The sequence below is a fragment of the Oncorhynchus tshawytscha genome, linkage group LG30 (genome assembly GCF_018296145.1).
Source record: "Oncorhynchus tshawytscha isolate Ot180627B linkage group LG30, Otsh_v2.0, whole genome shotgun sequence".
Classification (NCBI taxonomy): domain Eukaryota; kingdom Metazoa; phylum Chordata; class Actinopteri; order Salmoniformes; family Salmonidae; genus Oncorhynchus; species Oncorhynchus tshawytscha.
In genome coordinates, this window is record NC_056458.1 from 40,696,434 (window position 1) to 40,714,481 (window position 18,048).

The 18,048-nt window shown below is 40.9% G+C and overlaps 1 protein-coding gene across 5 annotated transcripts in view; it reads right to left on the reverse strand.

The window, feature by feature from the left end:
- The window catches only part of LOC112228297 (glucocorticoid receptor), a 107,327-nt gene that overhangs the window by 74,438 nt on the left and 14,841 nt on the right, over positions 1 to 18,048 (reverse strand). The gene's annotated exons all lie outside the window — the stretch shown is intronic.

Below are 18,048 nucleotides of genomic sequence, written 5' to 3' on the forward strand. Positions count from 1 at the left end.
CTTTAAAAAAACCTGCTGTATGTAAAATATTATAGCTATAGCTTGAAAAATAAATGTGACTGGACGACAACATATTGATGTTTGTTTAAAACATTAGGGCTGTTTTAAAGGCGCTTTGTGTTTTGTTTCCTTGTCACGATACTCTAACCCTATTACAGGGGCTGAGTCACTGGCTTACTGGGGCTCTTTCATACCGTCCCTAGGAGGGGTGCGTCACTTGAGTGGGTTGAGTCACTGATGTGATCTTCCTGTCTGGGTTGGCGCCCCCCCTTGGGTTGTGCCGTGGCAGAGATCTTTGTGGGCTATACTCGGCCTTCTCTCAGGATGGTAACTTGGTGGTTGAAGATATCCCTCTAGTGGTGTGGGGGCTGTGCTTTGGCAAAGTGGGTGGGGTTATATCCTTCCTGTTTGGCCCTGTCCAGGGGTGTCCTCGGATGGGGCCACAGTGTCTCCTGACCCCTCCTGTCAGCCTCCAGTATTTACGCGTCGGGGGGCTAGGGTCAGTTTGTTATATCTGGAGTACTTCTCCTGTCCTATTTGGTGTCCTGTGTGAATTTAAGTGTTTTCTTTCACTCGCTCTCTCTCTCAGCCCTAGGACCATGCCTCAGGACTACCTGACCGTGCTGCTGCTCCAGTTTCAACTGTTCTGCCTTATTATTATACGACCATGCTGGTCATATTTGAACATCTTGACCATGTTCTGTTATAATCTCCACCCGGCACAGCCAGAAGAGGACTGGCCACCCCACATAGCCTGGTTCCTCTCTAGGTTTCTTCCTAGGTTTTGGCCTTTCTAGGGAGTTCAGCGAATTTCTAGGGAGTAAGTGAATTTCCATGGCAACCAACAAAGCAGTCCACGTGCATTAGTGGTGAGGTGGGGCGTTCGATGCTGCTGCCTTCAAACTGCAGAGATGGCGCGTTGCTTGGTGGGGTTCCAAGCGAGACCTGTTGCAAATCAGCCTGCACTACTGATCATCACTCATTTTATTCATCACTGGAATCCACAGGCCAGCAAGAGGAATCAATAAGAACACTTACTCCCCTATTGACACAACCCTATCCAAGGCCCGAATAACACCCATTCCATGTACCACTGTGACAGACATCACAGCTTCATTCACTACAGCAAAGCAGTGGAGCCACTTGCGTTATTTAGAAGTAAATTGTGCAGTCTCTGTTTTGAGAAAAAAATATGGTTTATTTCTACAACATCCATTGAGCAATGTATACGCATTTCCTTAGAATAGAGCAGCGGAGAGCCTACTGGGAACTCAAAAACATCAGCCATTTCAGCGCAAGGAAAACACAGGAGAGTGGAATGTAATTAGTGGATTAAAAAGCCAATCCACCAGCCGGAGAAATGTGGAGAAGAGAAAATGGTAGACATTAGTGAAAGGACTCCAACCGGGCATCTCAGCAAGAGTTACATTCTTTTAATCTGCAGAACAAGGAGAGAAAAAAAGAAGGAAAAAAATAACAGGACAGAGTTTTGACATTAGTCATGTTTGAAAGAGGCCCAGCAAAGGGCAGAACAGATTATCTCTACATGTAGTAGAGGGGCTGACTGTGTGCAAGGCAAGAGGGACAAAAATCTGTGAACATGTAATGCATGGCCTGCAGTTAGTACAATCAGTTAGTACAATAGCCTTTGAATGGGGCATTTAGCAGACCATACGCTACTGTGTTGATTTGCCCATGCTTTTCACTATATCGTACCTGCACCAGTCACAAAGGAACAAGAGAGGTGCTTCAGCCAAGAGGGGGGTCATATTCTTCGTATGACATTTCCCATTTATTTCCCATCCAATGCTTTTTTCTGAAAACCAAAACTTAATCTAAGTTAACGCAGTAAATAAGTTAAAGAATGGTACATATTTATCCGAGACAGAGTCAAACGATAATAGATAGGGCTACATTTATCATCTTATCTACCCCAAACCTACGGTGTTGACTTTTAGCACTTTGTATCATCTGGTATTCTGTTTGATTCAGTATCCTCTGTCTCTGTACAAAGCTGTGTGGATGAACCAGTGAGAACTGGTCAAACTTTTTGCCATTCTCAGTGCACGTAAAGCCCTGAAATCCTTAGATCAGAGAAAGCCTGCAGGTCCTGATCATCTTGATCCCTGCTTTTTAAAACTGGCAGCTGATTTCATAGCTAATCCACTTACATCTGTTTAATTTAACCCTGGAATGTACTGAAATGCCAAAGATCTGGAACATTTGTCCTACCACTTTTAAAAAGGGGGTGATCCAACTCTTAAAATAATTATAGGCCAATCTCAAAGCTGTCACTCTTGGCAAAAATACTTGAAACCCTTGTTAGTGAACAGCTAAAATAGTTTTTACTAACTCTATTTTAACAATGTACCAATCGGGCTTCAGGAAGAAGCATAGCACAATTTCCGCAGCCATGAAGGTTTTAAATGATATCACTTAAGCTCTTGACAAAAACAGCACTCTCTCACTTTTTATTGACCTCTAAGACTTGATACAGTTGATAATGCTATACTGGAGGCAGAGATTGTCGAGCGTAGCTTTTTAGGAGCATGCAGTTGCATGGATTGCTAACTATCTGTCTGATAGAACACGGTGCACTCAGTTTGATGGGCTCATTCACTATTTACATAAATAATTTAGACAAAAATGTGCAAAATGCACAACTTCACTTATGCTGATGATACTGTTATTTATTGTTTTGCCTCATCTCTCACAAAAGCTTTCCAGAACTTGCAAACTGCTTTTTATACTCTTAAACATACCTTGTGTCAATTGAAGCTTATCAATACTGACAAAACTAAAAACTAATGGGGTTTTCTAAAGCAAGAAATAGACCTCTGTTCCTTTCACCTATTACTACCTGTCAGGGCAAGATTAGTCTCAAACTCATAAATATCTTGGAATTTTAATTGATGACTGCCTCCCTTTAAAATTGCATAATCAAAAAAATAACTGAAGCTGAAGTTGGGATTTTATTTTAGGAATAAAGGCCTGTTTTTCTTTTGAAGCCAGGAGGCTAGTATCATCTACATGTATGCCTATATTAGACTATAGGGATATTTTATATATGTATGCTTCCGTTCAATGTTTGAGATCAATTGACACCCTTTACCATGGAGCATTGAGATTTATTTTAAACAGCAAAACGCTTACGCACCACTGCACTTTATATACCAGGATTGGCTGGCCTTCCCTAAATAATCGTAGGCTCAGTCACTGGTATACTTCTATTTACAAAGCCATTTTATCCTGCCAACTGTTCCAAATTAATTTGGTAAAAGGGCTTTTATGTACTCTGCGCCATCGGCTTGGAACATCTTACGAAATACTTTTAAAAGAACTTGTCAAGGCATTTATGATTAAAAAATATGATTTTATTATAAATATTTCTACATTCAAACAGCTCTGATGTGAAGTCATGACTTGCGACATGCCTAGTTTCCTGAATCGGGTCACATATAGCCAAGACATTGTTACTCTTTGTGTATCTATTATCACTTTTATTATTACGCGTTTTACTTTGCTATTATTTCTCTCTGTATTTTTGGGAAGGGCCCGTAAGTAAACATTTTACTGTTAGTCTACGAAGCACGTAACAAGGAAGATTTTATTTGAGAGTTCGTCCCCATGAAATCAACAACAGTGCTGCGAGAAAAGGCTGTTAAATGCTTACACAAAAACAGATCAGTCCTCAGCTACATTTTAACCTCCATTACTAAAGGCCAACTAAACAATTAGTCTGAAAAATGTAGGGAACATTTCAGCACACGTTACACCTATGGTGAACCTTTAAACCAAATTGGATATGAAACATTGGTTACTGAAATGGCTGGTATCTGAAAAATGTAGCTCAGGTTGGTAGAGCTATGGTTGCAAAGGGAGGGAATATTATTGGAAACTTGCGGAGATGCAACAATTTTAAACATTTTACCGAGTTACAGTTCATAAGGAAATCAGTCAATTGAAATAAATAAATGAGGCCCTAATCTATGGACTTCACACGACTGGGAATACAGATATGCATCTGTTGGTCACAGATACAGTTGAAGTCAGAAGTTTACATACACCTTAGCCAAATACATTTAAACACTGTTTTTTCACAATTCCTGACATTTAATCCTAGTAAAAATTCCCTGTCTTAGGTCAGTTAAGATCACCACTTTATTTTAAGAACATGAAATGTCAGAATAATAGTTGAGAGAATGATTGATTTCAGCTTTTATTTCTTTCATCACATTCCCAGTGGGTCAGAAGTTACACTCAATTAGTATATGGTAGCATTGCCTTTAAATTGGTTAATTTGGGTCAAACATTTCAGGTAGATTTCCTCAAGCCTCCACAATAAGTTGGGTGAATTTTGCCCCATTCCTCCTGACAGAGCTGGTGTAACGGAGTCAGGTTTGTAGGCCTCCTTGCTCGCACACGCCGTTTCAGTTCTGCCACACATTTTCTATAGGATTGAGGTCAGGGCTTTGTGATGGCCACTCCAATACCTTGACTTTGTCGTCCTTAAGCCATTTTGCCACAACTTTGGAAGTATGCTTCGGGTCATTGTCCATTTGGAAGACCCATTTGCAACCAAGCTTTAACTTCCTGACTGATGACTTGAGATGTTGCTTCAATATATCCACAATTTTCTTTCCTCATGATGCCATCTATTTTGTGAAGTGCACCAGTCCCTCCTGCAGCAAAGCACCCCCACAACATGATGCTGCCACCACCGTGCTTCACGGTTGGATGGTGTTCTTCAGCTGGCAAGCCTCCCCTTTCTCATCCAAACATAATGATGGTCATTATGGCCAAACAATTCTATTTTTGTTTCATCACCAGAGGACATTTCTCCAAAAAGTACAATCTTTGTCCCCATGTGCAGTTGCAAACTGGAGCAGTGGCTTCATCCTTGCTGAGTGGCCTTGGCTGATTTCTTTTTATTTTCCCATGATGTCAAGCAAAGAGGCACTTTACTTGAAGGTAAGTCTTGAAATACATCCACAGGTACACCTCCAATTGACTCAAATTATGTCAATTAGCCTATCAGAAGTTTCTAAAGCCATGATATAATTTTGAAGAATTTTCCAAGCTGTTTAAAGGCACAGTCAACTTAGTGTATGTAAACTTCTGACCCACTGGAATTGTGAAACAGTGAATAAGTGAAATAATCTGTCTGTAAACAATTGCTGTAAAAATTACTTCTGTCATGCAAAGTAGATGTCCTAACAAACTATAGTTTGTTAACAAGACATTTGTGGAGTGGTTGAAAAATGAGTTAGTGACTCCAACCTGAGTGTCCGTAAACTTTCGAGTTCAACTGTAGCTTAAAAAAAATGTAGGGGCGTGGATCAGAAAACCAGTCTATCTGATGTGACCACGCATACCATACCACCACCATGGGGGATGCTGTTCACAACACCGACATCAGCAAACCACTCGTACACACGATGTCATAACATGCGTCTTCCCGCTACGGTAGAAACCAGGATTAATCCATGAATCAAATCAAATTTTATTTGTCACATGCGCCAAATACAACAGTTGTAGACCTTACAGTGGAATGCTGACTTACAAGACCTTAACCAACAAGGCAGTTAACACACTTGACTGCAGCTCGGCGTTGTAACTGACTCGTGGGACAATGCTCACCTTCGATGGCTACTGACACACTGGAGAAGTGTAACCTGCCTAAATGACTACCGACCTGTAGCACACACATCTGTAACAATGAAGTGCTTTGAAAGGCTGGTCATGGCTCACATCAACACCATTATCTCAGAAACCCTAGACCCACTCCAATTTGCATACCGCCCCAACAGATCCACAGATGATGCAATCTCTATTGCACTCCACACTGCCCTTTCCCACCTGGACAAACGGAACACTTGTGAGAATGCTATTCACTGACTGCGGGCCTAATCGCCTAACATCAGTGCCCAACCTCACTAACGCTCCAAACATATTTATTTTTATCATATTGTCTATCCACTAGAAACTCTCAAACAATATGGACGCAGATATAAAAAGTGCTGAAGTGAGTAAAAATCGTCTGTTGCAACAATCAATACAGAGTTCCAAACTGCCTCCGGAAGCAACATCAGCACAAGAACTGTTTGTCAGGAGCTTCATGAAATGGGTTTCATGGCCAAGCAGCTGCACACAAGCAAGCCGAAGATCACCACACGCAATGCCAAGCATTGGCTGGAGTGGCGTAAAGCTCACTGCCATTGGACTCCGGAGCAGTGGACACGCGTTCTCTGGAGTGATGAATCGCGCTTCACCACTTGGCAGTCCGACAGACGAATCTGGGTTTGGTGGATGCCAGGAGAATGCTACCTGTTCGAATGGATAGTGCCAACTGTCTAGTTTGGTGGAAGAGGAATAATGGTCTGGGGCTGTTTTTCAAGGTTCAGAGTCTGTGCTTCCAACTTTGTGGCAACAGTTTGGGTTCCTGTTTCAGCATGACAATGCATCCACGCACAAAGTGATGTCCATACAGAAATGGTTTGTCGAGATCAGTGTGGAAGAACTAGACTGGCCTGCACAGAGCAGTGACCTCAACCCCATGGGACACCTTTGGGATGAATTGAACCACTGACTGCGGGCCTAATCGCCTAACATCAGTGCCCGACCTCACTAATGCTCCACAAACATTTTCTTAGTTTTACTATCTGTGGTCTAGAGCCTGTCACAAATTCACACTTCTTCACAATGCAATACAAAACTTTGAATTTAATGTCACACTGTTCAGTGTTTAATAGAATACTGCATAGAAGGCCTACCTGTCATTTGGCTGGATCCTCCCATTCCTCCAACCAAATCACAGGTAGGTCTTCTATGCAGTATTATATTAAAACACTGAACAGTGGGACGTTAAATTCAAAGTGTTGTATTGAGTAGAAGTGCATTCGGAAAGTATTCAGACACCTTGACTTTTTCCACATTGTTACAGCCATATTCTTACAAATGTTATCCCTCAATCAACGCACAATACCCCATAATGACAAAGCAAAACCAGGTTCAGAATTTTTTGCAAATGTATTAAAAATAAAAAGCTGAAATACAGTTACATAAGTATTCAGACCCTTTACTCAATACTATGTTGAAGCCCTTTGGCAGCGATTACAGCCTTGACTCTTCTTGGGTATGATTGCTACAAGCTTGGCACACCTGTATTTAGGGAGTTTCTACCATTCTTCTCTGCAGATCCTCTCAAGCTCTGTCAGGTTGGAAGGGGAGTGTCGCAGCACAGCTATTTTCAGGACTCTCCAGAGATGTTCAATCATATTTTAGTCCGGGTTCTGGCTGGGCCACTCAAGGACATTCAAACACTTGTCCCCAAGCCACTGCTGCGTTGTCTTGGCTGTGTGCTTAGGGTCGTTGTCCTGTTGGAAGGTGAACCTTCGCCCCAGTCAGAGATCCTGAGCACTCTAGAGCAGGTTTTCATCAAGGATCTCTGTACTTTGTTTTGTTCATCTTTCCCCTCGATCCTGACTAGTCTCCCAGTCCCTTCAGCTGAAAGACATCCCCACAGCATGATGGGGCCACCACCATGCTTTACCGTAGGGATGGTGCCAGGTTTCCTCTGGAGGAAACGCTTGGTAATTCAGGCCAAAGAGTTTAATCTTGGTTTCATCAGACCAGAGAATCTTGTCTCTCATGGTCAGAGTCTTTAGGTGCCTTTTTCCAAGCGGGCTGTCATGTGGCTTTTACTGAGGAGTGGCTTCCGTCCGGCCACTACCATAAAGGCCTGACTGGTGGAGTGTTGCAGAGATGGTTGTCCTTCTGGAAGGTTCTTCCATCTCCACAGAGGAACTATGGAGCTGTCAGAGTGACCATCGGGTTCTTGGGCACCTCCCTGACGAAGTCCCTTCTCCCCCAATTGCTCAGTTTGGCCAGGTGGCCAGCTCTAGGAAGAGTCTTGGTGGTTCAAACTTCTTCCATTTAAGAATGATTGAGGCCACTATGTTCTTGAGGTCCTTCAATGCTGCATAAATGTTTTTGTACCCTTCCCCAGATCTGTGCCTCAACACCATCCTGTCTCGATGCTCTACGGACAATTACGTTCATTCGACCTGTATGCTTGGGTTTGCTCTGAAATGCACTGTCAACTGTGGGACCTCATATAGACAATGTGTGCCTTTCCAAATCATATCCAACCAATTGAATTGACCACAGGTGGACTCCAATCAAATTGTAGAAAAATCAAAGATGATCAATGGAAACAAGATGCACCTGAGCTTAATTTCAAGTTTCATAGCAAAGCGTCTGAATACTTATGTAAATATTGTTTTTTTTATTTTTTATTAATACATTTGCAAAAATGTTTTTTTTTTAAATTAAAAAACGTATTTGTCATTTTGCGGTGTTGTGTGTAGATTGATGAGGACATTATTTTTTTCATCCATTTTTGAATAAGGCTGTTAAGTAACAAAATGAGGAAAAAGGGAAGGAGTCCGAATACACTATTTCCAGACATAGTAGCCACAAAAGACTCAGGAAGTCTATTGATGATTGACAAAGACATTAAATAATAGTTTATTGAAGATAATTAATAAACCAGTTTATCCTGAAACTTAAGGATCACCACCCTAGATTCATCCCAAAAGTATGCTTAATCATGATTTTGTATGGTACAGTGTAAGCACCAGGGCGATTACAAGAGAAACAAATATTATCCAGCTGTGTATAAAACAAACCAGTGGTTACATAAGCTGACTATCAAGGCTCAACTAAAAAAGGACATGAAACTGAAACACAGCAAACTGTGCATAACCAAATCTCAGCAAACAGTTCCACCAAAGAGCAAATAAGCCTGAATGGCATTCTGTTGATAAAAAAGGGTAACAAAGTATAAATGAGCTGGAATTGGTAGTTGTACAAACAGACCTTTATAGTCTAAGTTTGTGCGTTTCTCTTTCCAGTTTGATTAACTAAAATAAAACCTTTCCCGGTGAGCCAAGCCCAGCACTATGTGAATCCCAGAGTGAAACCTGGGAGAAGCCAGAGGGCTAAGTCTCCACCAAGTTTAAAGAAAGTGTTGAACTGAATCAATCTATTTGAATGCCAGGAGGTGAGAATGGTGAGAGGTTCCCTGTGGATGACCAGTTGAGTGGATCAAAGTACACAGTCTGACTGGGCGTAGAGGCCTGTTAAGAGTTTCGCCACAAAGGTGATTTAGAAGGGCACTGGGCACAACTCCAAAACAGATTACAAACCACGAGTAGGCCGACTGCTGATGAGAAGTCTCAGACTACTGTTCATGTATTGCTTCCTGCATCAATGTGCTTTGGGGGGGGTCAAAGAAATCAAAACGAAAAATTGGTTGGAGACAAAGTGAGATGACTTTCAGCATCGCACTTTTGGCTCTTAATGTGTTAGGGAGTACAAAGAATTGGCTTAAAAGCTAAGCATAATTTGCAAACCAATTGAAAACCGATTGTACACATAATCACAGGGAAATGTCAGCAGTCCACCAGTAGGTGGACCCTAAAACACAGTGCGCCGAACCAACAGCAGATGAACAGTCGGCATGAACTTGACACAGCTGACTTTTAGAACTTGTTTGTCAGTGCAGCTTGACACAAATCTGAGCTTTTGGCTGTCCACCAGAAGAAAAAACAAACCCTGAACGAGCTACATATCCAGTACAGGCCTAAAAATCAGGAAACCAAGGATGTGTTCGTCCTTAGGGTAAAACTAACTCAAGTGACAGATTTACTACCTGAAACCACAGAATCTGCGAAGCATATTTTTGAGATGCGCAACCGTTAATAAATTACTTGCTCCTATAGTCTCAGTCTAGCAAACAGTAGTGAAACATTTGTGCAAAAAACAATTTTAGTAGCTCGTATTACTAGCTACTGTGTCTACCCAAAATAGATTTTTACGTAGGGGTAACTCCATAATCCATGACTGAAAATGTACATTTAGGCCTTGGTACTACTGATTGAGAATTATGGTTCTGGCAGCCTATCTATGCAACTGGGAGATACTGTGGTTCAGACCTGGGACTCGGCCATACATGAACCTTCAAGTGGTCAGAGGAATAAAAAAAATAAAACAATTAACAGCCTAATACCTGATTGATGCCAATTTAATATTTCATCTGAGGGAGCAATTTGCTGTTCATTTCAATTATGATCAGGCAGCAACTTATTTATTGTCAAGAGACAGTCATTTGAGTCAACCAACAGAAAACATTTAGGGAGTCCAATAGCTTGGTATTGAGGGGGTGGTTAACATTTCCAGTAATATGTATTTCCCTAAAACCTGGTACAAACCATTCTGTTTGCAGCTGCTCACAGGCACGTGCAAAATTCAACATCTCCCAAAAAAGGAAAGCTCACCTTCTTACAAACCCCTTAAAATGAGTCACTCACAGCAGAATGGAAGAATCACTTTGTTACATTCATATTGCCCAACTCCATGTCTCCATTTGTCATTGTGTTTATGCATGCAGTCTCCATGGCCTCTATGGATATTGATGGAACTACCAAGTATCCATGAGAGAGTCAGATGAAAACACTGAACATTTTCAAAGCATCTGTGGTCAGGGAAGACAAATAATGGATATCATGGATATCGTTAACCAACAGATTGCCTTCCTTTTTGAAGCTTTGACATTAAAAGTTTAACGGCATCCATCATTTTGACTGACAAATATTCACACAACAAGCATAAAAAGGATAAGCTAATGATTTTCCAATTCATGCAAACCTCATCTCTAGCCTACTGCACATTGGGGTGCTGCAGCCAAAGTAAAGTTGTGTGTTTATTGACCATCACATTCACCCAAATGAAGTCGCACTCAACGGATTCAAATCTATGCTGGCCGAACGTCTGATGGACATAACATAGTATGTAACATTTATGGTGGGATATTTTTATTTTTCAAATAGGCCTATTACATTGAAATCGCCTCGTTCGGTTAGCAGGAATGAGGGAAGGACTCACAGCTCATGGCGTTGACTCTTTTCCTAAGGAGAGTGTGAGGTGTGTCTCGGTTTAGAGCTCTGTGCTCTGTTAATCAGTGTCAGACGGGTTCAGTAACAGATGATAAAAATACATTGCAGAGGGGCGTGACAACAAAATCAAGCCTGCCAATCATTAGTGAACCGAGACCTTGCTGAAACGTAGCAGTAGTGTTTGAGCCAAGAATTATTAAAAATAGAGATCAATAGGGATTAAAAATAAAAATGATAGTTCACCATTCTGGATGGAGGATGACCATTAATGATTACAAGAGCGACATACAGTAGGAGCCCTTGAGAGAGGCACAAAGGGGCCAGTCAGCCATCCCAAGTCTTGTGATTCAGCCCTGTAGCGTGAGAATGGAACACTTTGCATGAGGAACTGCTGCCTTGATGCCATGCCCAGCAGCAAGAGAGCAAGTCTCAAAACAAATGCAGGAGGCACAAACTGACAAACACACACCACAACTCAACCCTCATGTCTCTAGTCAACCAGTTGACAGGCCATTATAGTATGACACATTTAGCCGTTTCAGATACAGTTAGTGACACGTCACGCTATAGGTCTAACAGTTACATTCCTTATCGTAATGTAAATGATAATGGTTACTACCTATCAGTAATTATGAACTGGCTGGTTCGAGCCCTGAATGCTGATTGGCTGACAGCCGTGGTATATCAGACCATATACCACGGGTATGACAAAACATTTAGTTTTACTGCTCTAATTACATTGGTAACCAGTTTATAACAGCAAAAAGGCACTTCTGCGATTTGTGTTACATGGCCAATATACCACTAGTAGGGCTGTGTCCAGGCACTCTGCAATGTTTCGTGCATAAGAACAGCCCTTAGCCATGGTATATTGGCCATATACCACACCCCCTCAGGAATTATTGCTTAAGTATAGATCTAAGTTACTGTATCCAAGTATAGATGAAGAAATTACTGGATGTCAACAAATCCGCAAACTTCAGACAGTAAAAATATATAAGTTAGGCTTGCTCTTAAAAGCATTACATTAAAATCACATGGGTTTAACTGCCTCCCTGTTCGCTACATACTTCAGTTTGAGACGGCCACCGTTGCAGTCGTTTGAGGTGACGTCAAAACAATTGGTGTTGTACAAAAAGTAATCAGCGATTGGATCATCTCTAACCAAATCAGAGTATCAAAGCCAATGACAATTTTTTTCAAAATGCTGCTTTACCCATATTTGTTCTGGCTATGACCCAACCCATCAGTTTTTGGGACCAATCAGAACGGTTAGAATGTGTTTGCGTTCACGAAAAGCATCGGGGAGGTACTCCGAGGCAGACTCATTGCATAGAATAAACTAAGCGATCATGGGAGTGGTGTAGTGTCTGGCTGGTGTAAGGAGCTTGGGTAGCCAGGAAAGTTTACTTCGCCTGCTTTAGAATCAGTTGTGGTCATTAACAGTGACTATCACACTTAGACCGCCTAAACCACAATGACATACAGTAAGATATGAACAACAATTCATATAACCTTGACGAAGTAAATAATTTACGACAGCAACAGGTACAGTAATCAAGTGACAGCATCTGAGGTAAAGGAATGACACACACCCAAGGTATCGATAACGTCTTCACATGCACCTGGAGACTACCAGGAGAAGACGTTCTCCAGAGACGGTCAAGTTTGATAACCACAGTGGCAGGGCACTGCATTCCACACAAACATTTCAAGTGAGGAAATTCCAGCCTGCAAGCTGATGCCAAGTGCCCTGGTATGCTCCAAATCCAGTAGCCTGTGTGCGCCAGTTGGATTTGTTACAGTGCCCTTCCCTGCAGCAGACATGGATATCCGTCCAACTGAAGGGCCTTACCTTACAAGCCTGCTAGTCTTAAGGGCTACAAGGGGGGTCAGTTATGAACATAGAAATAACCTTTTTCCCCTTCCGTTCAAAGTTGAGAGCAACGGTAATTTGTTTTATGAGTACTTCCATTGCATATGAATATTATACTTTACAGTCAGTGCCTCAGTCACAGGGTCAACTTTTTAAGAGCACAAATCCTGCTCGAAAAACACTTGACATCGCCGAAAGAGGAACCAGTTGAACTGAAGGCACTGCAAATGGAAAGGTACATCAAATCCGTTAACTGTAATTATCCTTTTAAGTGAATTTTGGAATATTCTCATCTGTGGAATGGATTCCGAAAAGGAGGCAGCTGGTGGATGCTGATGCTACTCCAGTGCAGCATGAGGAATGAGTTCTCAGCCTATTGAAAACTGACATACCAACCCAATACATTTTCACACAACTGAATTTCTAATAATCTGTACAGCTGCCCTAATTCACAGCAGAAAAACAAAAGAGAACAAAATTCAAAATCACTACCTTGTGATCATGTGTTTATTATGATTTTTCAACAGATCTCTGCATCTCACAAAATAAAAACTTAAGCCAGAAGAAGTAGGCCATGAGGGTAAGTATAATTCCCTCCAGCAGCTGCTAATGTTGGTCGTAATTCTGCCAGAACCATAAAGGAAAACGATCCCTGGCAGTTTGACCCTTCCTCACCCGGGACTAGCAGACTAGAAACCACCCAATCAAATGGAGCCAAGGAGTTGATCAGAACATTCCTTCTAGGGCCCCCCAAAAAATAACAAATTATTTGGAACTCATGAGGGGCCGCAGTCACTCGCGGGTCTGCGTATCCACACATGCCATCAGTCAGCCCTAGCGTTTTGAGGGCACTAAGCAAAATTGTCACCTTCCGAGCAAAACATTATCTACCACTTGTTTTTTTGTACAATTCTACACATTTTGCCAAAGGGTAGAGATCAATAGGGGCCCATCAGTCGGTAATTTGTTCATGAATACTACAAGTTTAGATTGGTAAGTTAGCTGGCCACTAAACCATAAAGATTTTTTAAATAAACTGCTGACATGGGTTAATTGAGTGGCTGTCAGAGACTGACAAAATAAAAAGATGCTGATGCACAACCAAATTTCGAAAATTGCAACTTATCTATTCTACTATTCTAACTCTCAACAGTAAGTTGAGACAGACTGAATCCCCCTAAAAAAAAAAAAAAATAAATAAAGGAAATTGATCCGCCTGCCAGTTGCCCATCCCTGTTCTAGATCAACAGAATCTTAACAGAGACTTCAAAAACTGCATATGGTGGCATCTGTGTAAAGGGAAGAACAGCCAGGAAGACAGACACACACTAATCCTTCAACTCCTCTCACTTCAGTTACGAGACCAATATCGGAGCACTACTGGAATTCAGGGCAGGAAATTCCATTACCTCGATACTCTGATTGGAAAACAAGTTTAAACAAAACTCAGAATTCACTGTAGGGGAAGTAGAAGAAAGACAAAGTTATTCATTGCTGTATCGAAAGTTGCAACATCTTTCCACATGTATGGATCCCTTTCAAGATATTTTCATGTGAGGTTATGATTAATAATGATGAACCGGTTGGTCAGGAACATTTGCCAGTTCAGGCCAAACAAAGCAGTCTATTTGTATTCCAAAAAACATTTCTTAAGGCTTGTGTGACCACAGTCATCATGAGTGCAAACCAGATTTTATTGGTCACATACACATATTTAGCAGATATTATTGCGGATGTAGCGAAATGCTTGTGTTCCTAGCTCCTAGCTCCAACAGTGCAGTAATATCTAACAATTCACAAAAATCTAAAAGTAATTATATATATGTATAAAAATATTAGGACGAGCAATGTCAGAGTGGCAATGTCCAAAACAGTAGAATATAATACAGTATATACACACAAATAAGTGACCATTAATAAGTGACCAGTGTTCCATTGTTAAAAGTGACCATTATTAACCTCTCTAGGGTGTGGGACGCCTTACAATTATTTGAGAACATAGCCCAGCAGACAAATCATTACAAACAGTAACCAGCCAAGTAGAAGAGTTACACAAGTCAGAAATAGAGATAAAATTAATCACTTACCTTTGATGATCTTCATATGGTTGCCCTCAGAAGACATACATTTATTCAATAAATGTTCCTTTTGTTCGATAAAGTCTCTTTATATCCAAAAACCTCAGTTTTGTTTGCGCGTTTTCAGTAATCCACAGGCTCAAACGCAGTCACAACAGACAGACAAAAAATCCAAATTGTATCCGTAAAGTTCATAGAAACATGTCAAACGATGTTTATATTCAATCCTCAAGTTGTTTTTAGCCTAAATAATCGATAATATTTCAACCCGGACAATAACGTTGTCAATATAAAAGGTAAACAAGAAAGGCACTCTCTCGGTCGTGTGCATGAAAAAGCTCTGTGACACAGCAGGGTCCACTCATTCAGACTGCTCTTACTCCCTAATTTTTCAGAATACAAGCCTGAAACAATTTCTAAAGACTGTTGACATCTAGTGGAAGGCATAGGAACTGCAATTTGAGTCCAAAGTCAATGGATACGCTTATGGCATTGAATAGAAAACTACAAACTACCTACTTCTTGAATCGAATCAATTTTTCTCAGGTTTTCACCTGCCAAATCAGTTCTGTAATGCAGACACTATTTTAACAGTTTTGGAAACTTTAGAGTGTTTTCATTCCAAATCTACCAATTATAGGATATGCATATCTTCTGGGCCTGAGTAGAAGGCAGATTAATTTAGGCACGCTTTTCATCCAAAATTCCAAATGCTTCCAACACTCTACTCAGCAAACTGGATGCAGTTTATCACAGTGCCATCCGTTTTGTCACTAAAGCACCTTATACCACTCACCACTGCGACTTGTATGCTCTAGTCGGCTGGCCCTCGCTACATATTCGTCGCCAGACCCACTGGCTCCAGGTCATCTACAAGTCCATGCTAGGTAAAGCTCCGCCTTATCTCAGTTCACTGGTCACGATGGCAACACCCATCCGTAGCACGCGCTCCAGCAGGTGTATCTCACTGATCATCCCTAAAGCCAACACCTCATTTGGCCGCCTTTCGTTCCAGTTCTCTGCTGCCTGTGACTGGAACGAATTGCAAAAATCGCTGAAGTTGGAGACTTTTATCTCCCTCACCAACTTCAAACATCTGCTATCTGAGCAGCTAACCGATCGCTGCAGCTGTACATTGTCTATCGGTAAATAGCCCACCCAATTTACCTACCTCATCCCCATACTGTTTTTATTTATTTACTTTTCTGCCCTTTTGCACACCAATATCTCTACCTGTACATGACCATCTGATCATTTATCACTCCAGTGTTAATCTGCAAAATTGTAATCATTCGCCTACCTCCTCATGCCTTTTGCACACAATGTATATAGACTCTTTTTTTTTTACTGTGTTATTGACTTGTTAATTGTTTACTCCATGTGTAACTCTGTGTTGTCTGTTCACACTGCTATGCTTTATCTTGGCCAGGTCGCAGTTGCAAATGAGAACTTGTTCTCACCTAGCCTACCTGGTTAAATAAAGGTGAAATAAATAAATAAATAAATAAATAAAAAATGCTGCCCCCTACCCTAGAGAAGTTAAAAGTGACCAGTGTTCCATGTACACTACCGTTAAAAATTTGGCCCTTGGGTGATTTTATTTGCCCCCCCCCCCCAAGTTTTAGTAAATGTTACATTTTTATTACTAAAAAAACAAAAGTGATTTGAAATTATTATGTTTGATATTTTTGTCAAATATTATATCCATTTGGGCTTCTTGTGGTCAATTTACAGTCTACAAATGATTTGTAATAATGTTCTGGCCCCCTGACCATTCCTTCAAGAAAAGAATTGGCCCGCGGCTGAATCTAGTTGATGATCCCTGGTCTACAGATTAATTTACGTATTTTAGTGGCAATAAATTGCCATTAGGCTTGGGCGGTATACCGGGCTACATGGAAATAGCCACGGGATGTTTTTCAATACTGTCAATACTATTTATTTTTAAGTTGTTTTATTTTGTATTATTTGAATATTTGTAGATACATTATGAAGCTTACTTTAGTTCCCCAGGACATTTGAGCCAGTCTAAGGCTGACCCCATTTAGTCACTGGTCGATAGGCTGTTGGATGACAGATTATTTTAGTCGAGCAGTCGCAATTATATATCTTTCTTAAATTATGCAGCACAAGACACCTGACTGATTTGCACTGGTCTCAGAGTACATATCCATTGCAAGGGCATGGCACAATCCATCAATCTAAGACATGATACTGAAATTGTATTTGGTTATTTTATGTAAAAATAATGGTGCAACCCTTACATTATTTTACAACAAATGCACTTTCTCCCACGTTGGATACAGACGGTGCTGAAAGAATCATAGAACCATTCCCTATGTTGCTATATGCATAACAGTAAAGTTAACAAGCATATCAGAATTGAGAACAATGCGGCAGAGGCAGTAGCAGCTGAGACAAGGAAACAGTCCTTGCCTTAGCCTAATTGTACATGAAAATTGAGAGAAGAAACCCTAATTTAATTACGTCTATAAATCAAATCAATAGCCTAACTGTTAAATGTGACTAGTTTAAGGAAACTAGTCGTATGTCGCGCGTCTCTACTTGACAGGAGTATTTGACAGAGGCATTTCAACTTAATTTTTATAGATTTTTTTTTAAATTAAAATGCACTTTTGGTAGAAATGCCTTCTGGAATATGTAAACGTTCATGAGCCTTACATGTTTGGCACATGTAAATACAAATAAAATCAAGAGCCTAGTTGGTTAAGCCACAGAAAGACAGGAACCTTCCCGTTAGTCATGATTGGCTGAGATAATGATGGGCTGGACATTCCAAGATGTTCAGATTGGTCTGCCATGTAGCATGCTTCTGTCTATAGCATGAGCTGCTCAGTATGTGTAGGTAATCCTATCTGACGCAGCTATTTTTTAAAGATATCATGAAAAACTGCAACAACAAAAAAGCATTGCTAAGGCTCTCCACCTTCTGGAGTACAGAGTTTTGAAATCATTGGAATGCCATGTGAAAGCAGAGTGTGATCGCTAAAGAGATGCCAAAAATGCAGGTGTTTGATTGCATATGCGGAGGGAGTAAAAAAGGAACACAGAAAGCTGGTGTATAAAACACCTCTCCCCAGATTTCATCTTCAAACTAAGGGCAACCATGGCATTT